This window comes from Sminthopsis crassicaudata, chromosome 1 (genome assembly GCF_048593235.1).
Source record: "Sminthopsis crassicaudata isolate SCR6 chromosome 1, ASM4859323v1, whole genome shotgun sequence".
Lineage (NCBI taxonomy): Eukaryota > Metazoa > Chordata > Mammalia > Dasyuromorphia > Dasyuridae > Sminthopsis > Sminthopsis crassicaudata.
The window spans coordinates 692,876,297-692,886,496 of NC_133617.1; the positions used below are offsets into that span (position 1 = coordinate 692,876,297).

At 38.0% G+C, this 10,200-nt stretch overlaps 1 long non-coding RNA gene across 1 annotated transcript; it reads right to left on the reverse strand.

The window, feature by feature from the left end:
- Positions 1–4,524: 4,524 nt before the first annotated feature.
- LOC141551711 (uncharacterized) lies at positions 4,525–10,200 on the reverse strand. Its single transcript, XR_012484939.1, has 3 exons — positions 10,175–10,200; positions 7,462–7,515; positions 4,525–4,648 (listed from the first exon to the last, which is right to left on the reverse strand). It is a non-coding gene; the product is annotated as an uncharacterized LOC141551711 (long non-coding RNA).

Below are 10,200 nucleotides of genomic sequence, written 5' to 3' on the forward strand. Positions count from 1 at the left end.
TTTTTTTTCAAGTAGTCTATTGATTTTTGAATAATCTTTCTTTGATCTGTTTTCTACGTCACTTGTTTTAGGCATAAGATACCTGAAATTTAATTTTTTTCATTTTAAAAACCATTTTTGACTTGTGTTGATATTTGTCATCTCATGGAATCAATTTATCCTTGGTCCATCCTAATTTTCAAGGATTCTATTACTTGGTAATATTTTCCATCTTTCATACTATGCTATTCTCTTTTCCAGTTTTTCCTCCATAACTCTCATTTCTTTTTTTAAAGTTATTTGTTTATAACATTCATTTTGAAGTTAAGAATTATGATATCCATTATTAATGAGAAGTATTTTCATTTCTTTTCTAATTCTTTTCTTCTAGTGTTCTCGAATCACTTATAATATTTTCAAATTCTTCAAAAACCTATTGCTTAATTTCTTTTAGGAATTCTAATTGATTTTATGATCAACCTCTTTTTTGGGGGGGAAGAAAGGGGCAAGACTTGGCTTATTGGTGTTTTAAAGTTATTTTCTTCTAAATATATAATAATAATTTTTCCTTCTCCTTCTTTTCCCACCTTTACTTTCAAAATTGGGGCTTTGTGTTAGGGCCAGGAGTGTTATGGTATTGTACGATCTTACCCAGTCTTATATGACACCCTACTACTACATACTCTGGGTATTCTCTGTGTTCCTCAAAAATTTCAGGGTTTGAGCTAAGAATTGCAAACTTTCAGGAGATCCTATGTGCTCCTCACAAGGACATAATGGAATCACTGCTTGGTAGAGCTTTCCAGGCTCCAGAACCTATTTTGGATCTAGGCAACACAGCTGCTGATGTACTTGTTGGTAAAAAGCTCCAGGAAATAGTTTCGGCTCTGGCATTATACTGCAGCAAGGAAGGCAATCCAACACATTTCTTCTTTCTTTCTTTCTTTCTTTCTTTTTTTCTTTCTTTCTTTCTTTCTTTCTTTCTTTCTTTCTTTCTTTCTTTCTTTCTTTCTTTCTTTCTTTCTTTCTTTCTTTCTTTCTTTCTTTCTTTCTTTCTTTCTTTCTTTCTTTCTTTCTTTCTTTCTTTCTTTCTTTCTTTCTTTCTTTCTTTCTTTCTTTCTTTCTTTCTTTCTTTCTTCTTCTTCTTCTTCTTCTTCTTCTTCTTCTTCTTCTTCTTCTTCTTCTTCTTCTTCTTCTTCTTCTTCTTCTTCTTCTTCTTCTTCTTCTTCTTCTTCTTCTTCTTCTTCTTCTTCTTTCTTCTTCTTCCTTCTTCTTCTATTTTTTTTTTTTGGTCTTTTAAAATTTTTATTAAAGCTTTTTATTTCCAAAGCATATGCATGGGTAATTTTTCAACATTGACCTTTGCAATACCTGCTGTTCCAAATTATCTCTTCCTTCCCCCCCACTCCCTCCCCTAGATGCCAGGTAGTCCAATACATGTTAAATATGTTAATATAAGTGTTAAATTCAATATATGTACACATATTTATACAGTTATTTTGCGGCACAAGAAAAAATTGTCTAACACTTAATAAATACTTGAGGACTTGACTTGCTAAAGTCTGGATAGCAAGAAGGAAAATAAAACTGAGAAAGAAAACAAAATGCAAGCAAACAACAGAAAAAGTGAAAATGCTATATTGTGAACCACACTCATTTGCCCTAGTCCTCTCTCTGAGTGTACATGGCTCTCTTCATTATTGCACAAGTGGCACTGGTTTGAATCATCTCATTGTTGAAGATAGACACGTCCATCAGAATTGGTCGTCAAATAGTCTTGTTGCTGTGTACAATGGTCTCCTGGATCTGCTCATTTCACTCAGCATCAGTTCCTGTAAGTCTCTGCAGGCCTTTCTGAAACCATCCTGCTGGTCGTTTCTTATAGAACAATAATATTCAATGATATTCACATACCATAACTTATTCAGCCATTCTCCAACTGATGGGCATCCACTCAGTTTCCAGTTTCTTGCCACTGCTAAAAAAGCTGCCACAAACATTTTTGAACATGTGGGTCCCTTTCCCTCCTTTAATATCTCTTTGGGATATAACCAACACCCTTCTGAGAGGCAAAGAGGGACTAAGAAGAAAAAGGAATTGAGGAGTCCACAGTCATCTTGGAGCAGAAGACTTCAGCTAATGAAAGTCACCCCAAAAGGCACTTTGCTTCCAACTTCCCTGATATCTTTCCTTCCTTCCTTCCTTCCTTCCTTCCTTCCTTCCTTCCTTCCTTCCTTCCTTCCTTCCTTCCTTCCTTCCTTCCTTCCTTCCTTCCTTCCTTCCTTCCTTCCTTCCTTCCTTCCTTCCTTCCTTCCTTCCTTCCTTCCTTCCTTCCTCTCTATTTTTGTCGCTGTCTTTAACTTTCTGTTTGTCTGTCTCTCTCATAAGATGAAATAAAGTAAAGTGATTATAACCAAGAGAATAATTTATACAATAGTAACTTGAAAGACTTAGGACCTAATCAATATAATGATCAACACAATTCCGAAGGACCAATGATAAAACATTCAACTTACCTCCTGACTGAAAGGTGATGGCCTCAGGGCATAGAATAAAACATATTTTTAATATGACTAATATAGGAATTTGTTTTGCTTGACTATGAAAATTGGTTATAATGATTTTTCTTCTTTTTCCATTCTTTTCAATGATGGTGTGAGGGAGAAAAATATATATATTTTTTAGGTGGATGAAAATTAAATTTAAAACAGAATTGACATGAAAAAATAATATTCTAAAACTAAAGAGAAGATACATGGACTTTTGTAGTCATTATATTGTCCTTATATTGAAATGGGATAATTACTGTAAAAGAATATTACAAATATGCATATATACATACCAAACAAAATGTGTATGAAGATATACATTCATATAAAATATAGGAACTAGAAGGCACAGTGAATAGAGTGCTGAATCTGGAATGAAGGAACCTGAGTTCAAATTCAGCCTCAGATACTTAGGTGTACAATCTTGAGCAAGACATTCTGCTTTCAACTTCAAAATGAGGATAAAAATAGCACCTACCTTAGAGGTTGTTGTGTGAATCAAATGAGATATCAGGAAAACATTTGGTGCTGTGCCTGGCACATAGTAGTGCTATGTAAATGTTAGCTAGTGTTATTAAAAATATCATATCATGGGTACCTACTATGTGTGAGGCACTGTACTAAGCTTTTTATAATTATCATCTCATTTGTTTCTCACAACCTTTGGGGGGCAGGTACTATGATTTATAGAGCCCATCTTCTCTTTAGAATACTAGAGGGCCAGAATTAGGGGAATTGTAGATAAGAATTCAAAACATAAAAGAAGAGGTAAAGTGCATGTTCTTAACTTCAGCTTCACAGACAGCCAAATTGCCTTTCCATGAATAGATTTTAGAGGGTGTGTGAATTTAGGTGGAAATAAGTAAACTATTATTTTCACTAAAAATATATATATATATATATATATATATATATATATATATATATATCATATCATGCACATATCTATATATTATGCACATATATCTATGTACCAAAAAATACTCTTTATATATGTTTATATGTATGGGCTAGGTAGTTTAAATCTCTTTCTTCCTTTACTCACCTTTTCTTGGAATATTACCTCCTAATGAACTTAATGAATATCACTATGAATTCCTTTGCTGATAGTCTACTTTTGCCTTATCCTGAAGAGCTTGAGGCCTTCTGGACATTTTCAGGCCTAGTACAGGCAGTGCTATAAACTTACTAGCTATCCCTATGACTTTCCTTCCACTCCCCATTTCTCTTGATTTCTTGTATTTTTTTATCTTAAGCACTTTCCAATTCCTGACACAGTCACAATTATAATAGTCAACATTTTTAGAGCAGTTCAAATGCTATACATATGTTATCTCATTTGATATTCAAAACAACTTTATGAGGTAAATACTATAATTATCACCACTTAATAGGTGAGGAAACTGAGGCTGATGGGGTAAGTAAGTCCTAAGTTACAGAGCTAGTGAAAATCTGAAGCAGGATTTGAACTCATGTGTTCCTGACTCTATGATACAAACTTTGCTTGCTTCCTGCTGGTGTTATTTCCATAATGCAAAACAAAACAATACAGTAGAGCACAGCATGATATAATTCAACAAATAGTTAATAAGCAGCTATTACAAGGCCCTAGGAAAGATTAAAAAGTAGACCTATATCCTTAAAGAGTTTGCAATTTAGTTAAAGCTCCATTGGGGCAGGGACTTTTTTTGAGGGGTGTCAATGTGAATATCTTCAGAACCTAGCACAGTGACTGGCAGATAGTAAGCACTCAGTAATTGTATGCTAATTAATTGAATGGACAAAATATAAATTCCTCTTTTTAGGCTCTTATATTTTTATTATTTAAATTTGTTTTTTCTAAATGACATGTAAAAACAAGTTTAACATTCATTTTTTTAAATTTTGAATTCCAAATTCTCTCCCTCCTTTTCCCTCTCGAAGAAGATTATTATACATATTCAGTCATGTAAACATTTTCATTTTAATCAATGTTACAAATAGGTGGTTATGTGGTGTAGTAGATAGAGTGCTGAGCTGAAATCCTGAGTTCAAATCTTGCTTCAGACCATTACCAGCTGTATAATCCAGGGCAGATCCCTTAAACCTGTTTTCTTTCATTTCTTCATTTGTAAAATCATCTGGAGAAGGAAATGTGGTAAACCATTTCAGTAAGAAAGCCTTAAATGTGGTCACAGAGTTGAATATGGCTCAACAATGTATTACAACAACAAAAACAGACTCCCTCTTGCCCCCTCCTTCAAAAAAAAAAATTCCAAGAAAAATAAAGTTTAAAAAGTATGCTTCAATCTGCATTTAGACTCCAGCAGTTTTTTCTCTGGAAATAAATAAAATTTTTCATTATAAATCCTTCAGATTGTTAAATTATTAATTTAATTATTAATAATTTATTGCTGAGAATAGCTAAATCACTCCCAGTTGATCATTGTACAGCATTGTTGTTACTTTTGTACAGTTGTTTTCCTGATCCTGCTCATTTCATTATGCATCATTTCATGTAAGTCCAGGTTTTTCTGAAAGCAGCCTGCTCTTCCTTTCTAACACAATAGTATTCCATCACAAATCATATGCTACAACAGCCATTTCCCAATTAATGGCATCCCCTCTATTTCTAATTCTTTGCCACTAAAAAGGAGCTGCTATAAATAACTTTGTATATATAAGTCCTTTCTTCTTTTTAAAACATCTCTTTGGGATACAGACATAGTAATGGTATTGATGAGTCAAAGGGTATGTTCAGTTTTTTAGCCTTTTTTGGCATGATTCTAAATTATTCTCCATTATGATTGGATTATTTTACAACTTACTAACAGTGCTTTTGTGTCCCAATTTTCCCACATTCTCTCCAATATTTGTCATTTTCCTTTTTTTGTCATATTAGTCAATCTGATAAGTGTGAGGTGGTAACTCAGATCCAATTTATATTTCTTAGCTAATTACACATTACTCTCCCTCATGTACACTCTGTTCTGGCTCAACTGGTCCACCCGGGAAGGGAAGCTGTATCCTGTCTCTATGCTTTTGTGCATACTATTCCCCATACCTACCATGCTTTTTCTCCTTATTTGGATCTGATAGAACCCCCAGTTCCTTTCAAGGCTCAACTCAATTATCACTCTTTTCCCCTAATTACTCCAGTTATTGCTTTCCCTTCTCAAATTACTTTGTATTTATTTTTTACATATCTTTGTATAGAGTCACTTGTGTTCCTTTCCTCTCCCCCTCAATAGAATATAAGATGCCTGAAGGTAGGACATATTTTGCTTTTTTTCCATATAGTATCAGAAATGTTCCAAACAGGGAACTAATAAACAGATTAGCTTAATTTAATCAAAAGTCTCCTCCAAGCATACTTCAAGTCCCAAACAAAGGTTCCCCACCTTGAGCTAATTGATTCCTAATCCAGGCATTGTGTTTCAAGGAACTACTATTCCCAATGAACATGTCTATTCTGAAGCCCCATCAATGGCCACAAACAATAATATACAGATGTTAATGGAAGTGACATTTTAGGGAGGAAGAGGAAAGCTTACTGCTTTTCTCTCTCTCTTCTCTATCTTAGAAAAAAAAAAGGAAAATTTAACAGAAGTTAGGTTGGTGATTCTGTAGGGTTTGTACAAGGTTTAATTAAGGATCATAGGATTTAGAGCTGGGAGAAAATTTAGAGTATCTAGTTCATTCCCTTGTTACAAAAAATGGGGCCCAGCAAGGCCAAATGACTTGTCCAAGATAGCTAGGTGATACAATAGAGCTTTTTTGGTCTTGGAGCCAGAGAATTTTGAATTCAAATCCAGCCTCAGAGACTTATTACTTGTATGTCCTTGGGTACGGCACTCAATTTCTGTGCCTCAGTTTTCTCATTTGTAAAATGAGGATATTAATACCTCCCTCCCAGTGTTATTATAAAGATAAATTAGATATTTGAAACCTTCAGGGAACTATTATTATTAAGATCACAAGTACATGAAGAGATTCAGACCTGGATTTCCTGCTTCAGATATTTACTAATAGTGTGACTCCAGGCAAGTCACTTAACCCTGTTTGTCTCAGTTTCCTTATCTGTAAAATGAGCAGAAGGAGAAGGCAAACCATTCCAATGTCTCTGCCAAGAAAACCCCAAATGGGGTCACAAAGAGACAGTCACAACTGAAAATGACTGAATAGGAAGATCAGCTCCTCCACTGACTTGCTCTGTAATGCTAGTTAAAGGACTGAAACCTTCCTGACTCCTCTTTCCACATTCTGAGTACTGTTTAGCATACTTACAGGAAGTAAATGTAGTGTTGTGAGAAGAGAGCTAGATTTGGATTCAGGGAACTGTGTTCAAATCCTAGTTTTGCCACTTACCAGTTTGGTGACTCTAGACCTTAGTTTTCTTATTTAGAAACTGAGGGATTTGGGATTAATAATCTTCTACCTTCAGATCTATGATTCACTTATCCCCCCCACCCCCCCAGTTTTTCTTTCTTTTTTTTTTTAATGGCATTTTTTTCTCTCAAATACAATTCATTGATCTTCTAAAGGAAAATAAATAGCTCCAAGATTTCCAAACACTGAGAGTTAGGATTACCAGAATTAGAGCTGGGAGAAAATATAGAGATCACTCATTCTTGCCCACTTCCCAACTTTACAGGTGAGGAAATTGAGAACCAGGAAAAAAGAAGCAATTTGTCTAAGTAAGTTTAGTAAGGAGCAGGACTTGGGTTGGAATTAGGTTTTCTCTACTTCCAGACTCAGAACTAAACTTGTGCTAAACTCCACCCACAGCCTCCAACAATAACCAAATCATTTGAAACAAAGTTGCCTTCAGATAACTTCCTTTCTCAGGCCTTTATTTACAGAAAAACTTTCCCTGGTATTTCTTTTAACCTTCAACCTTTCTTGGAAGAGGAGATTTGTTGCTGTGGGTAGATTTCTGGATTTGAAGTCTTACTGTGTGATCTTGGACAAGTCATTCCATTCATTTTGAATCATTCTGAATCTCTATCTGGAAAACAGGGAAAGCAGTTTCAAAAGATCCGTTGTGACAATCAAATGAGCTACTGTGAAAACAAAAATAAATTTTATGTAGTAATAGTTATAGAAAGAAGACTGATCCAAACTAATGGCCTGAAAGCTGTATAGGATTATGATTAAAAATATGGGAGGGAATTTAGACGCCATTCAATTTAACCCCTCAATTTTTCAGGTGAGAAAACTGGCCAACTCAGAGTTACACAATTAGTAAATATATAAGAGAGATCTTCCTGATTCTAATCTGTTCACCGATTTTCCTGATTCTAATCTGTTCACCTTCACTTCATATGAGTACTGGTTTAGAGCTGGTAGGGACCTTAGAGATTTCAGTCTCCTAATTTTTCAGATGGGGGACCTTGGACACAGGAAGGTGATGATTTATTCCAAATTACAAAGGCAAATAGAAGTGGAGGTAGAATCCATTCCCATGTATTTCACTTTGAAATCCTTTCCTCTTCTCAAGGTACCATGCAACCTCCCTCAGATTACAAGTGAATCTTTTGTAATTTTACTTTTTATGTTTTGAAAATATATTTTATTGATTCATATCTTTAAAACATCACCAACATTTCCCACTGCATTCCTTCCTCAATTTCTCCCAGAGAACCATTTTATAATAAAAAGAAAAAAATTATTCAAGAAAAAAATTAGTACATGGAAAAAGTTTCTGCAGTGTTCCTCACCCACAGTCTTATACTTCTGCAAATGACAAAAGTGTCATTACAAGAAAATGGTACCAAAAATGCAGAAAAATGCAATTAGGTTACAGTTGCCTATTTTACTATTCCCTTTTTAATGACCTGAGATTCAGGGCTGGCATCTGAAGCCCTTCAGGTCCAACTCTTCTTAGGTAAATTGAACTGAAAAGAATAATAAATGATTGTTGAATTGAGTAGATGGTGAGTTTTCTTAAGACAGAAACCTGGCCATAGTAGGTAATCACTGGCCAGTCTAGGGATAAACTGACCATATCACAATAAACAAGGCCTGCTAAATAGAAGGCACAGGACTAGGTCTTCTTTGGTGACAATGATAAAACTCAATATGATTCCTCCTTTGAAGGAGGCTTCATTCTAGACTTGCCCTGATAAGTAAATAAAAGATAAATGGAGGAGAAAGGGAATTCTGGAAGGAGGAAGAGGTTGGTGGAGGAGATGACTTTTGACTTGAGCTTGGGAGCCTGGGATTCTGAGAGGTGAGGAGGTTCCTGGGAAGATAGAGACCCGGCCTTCGGAGTAGATTCCAGCTTATAGACCTGAGGACTGTTAAAGACCTCTGAGGTCATTTAGTTCAATCTCTTCGTTTGGGAAGGAGGAAGTGGAAGCCCAGAGCAGTTTGGTGGCTTCTCCATCACACAATTAGTAAGTAGTGAAATCAGAATTCATCCTGGGTTATCTCTTTCGGTGTCTATTTTGTACAGTTCTGATTTATGTGTGTTGCCTTTCGTTTATCTGTGAGTTTCTCCTGGGGGGAGATTGTCCTGCTCCTTCTTTGGAACTCCAGCGTCCAGCACAGTGTCTGGCGCATAGTAAGCACTTAATAAATGCTTGCTGATCCATTGCAGCTGATACACCCGTGGCATGCAGGATCCTGCTGTCTGTGTGTGTGCTGTGGCTTGCCGGGCCACTCTTTCGGTCCTCTCCCCATCTATCAGGTTGGGGTCTGGAGGGAGGGGGTTAATTATTTGGGGTTTCTCGGGAACAGGGAATAGAGCTAGATGTAAAGAAAGTTTAACTTAAATCTAAAAGAAAAACATTTCTTGTGGGAGGAGGTAAGGGGTGGTGATGGGGCAGGGGGCGGGGGGGGGGGGGGAAGAAGGCAAGGCTATGGATGAAGAGGAAGAATTTCTTTAACTCTGCCCTGTTTTCGCTGCCTGCTAGGAAAGCCCAACCATTAAAAAAAAAAAAAAAGTTGGGACGAAGTACTTTTCTGTCTTCCGAAAGCCTGGCTCTCTTCCTGCGGTTTGGGGGGTCTGTCTTTCTCCTCTCCCGCGTTACTCCGAGACTGCTGCCCGCCTGGGTTTCTTAGCTTCCCGCCACTCACTCGCTCCCTCCCTTCTTCCCTCTTTTCCTCTCTCTCTCCCTTTCTCTCTTCCTCCCCCCTTTTGGTCGGGAGAGGAGCAGCTCCAGTTCCGAAAACAGAGAGGTGGGGAAGGAAAGAGAGGAGCTGACAGATAACCAGCAGAGATAACCAAAGGCAGTCGGGGCCCGGCGGGATCAGACCCTTGCCGGGCCCTCCCAAGGGGCTTGCGTGGAGCTGCGGAGGGGGTCGCTCCCTGGGAGTTTCCATCTGCCTCCCCCTCCCCTCCTCTCCCGGACCCGGCGCGTCCAGCCTCTACAGAGGAAACGCTACAATGTTGCAAGCTGACGTAAGGAACTGAGCGGCGGCGGCCGAAGGGGGCTCCCTTCGGTGGGGTTGGGAGGCTAGGGCTCCGGGCTCCGCTCCTTCCTTTCCTCGCTCCTCCGCCCGCCCGCCCGCCAGCTCACTCTCGGCGTGACAGCCGCGCTCCGCGGAGCCCGAGCGGACGGACCGCAGGCGCCGGCCTTGCACCGTGCCGCGTCTCCGGGGCCCCTATCTGCACCCCGGCCCCGGCACCCCGGCCGGGAAAACTTTGCAGCCCAGCCGCCCACCTCTGCCCGCGCGCTGCAGATCCATT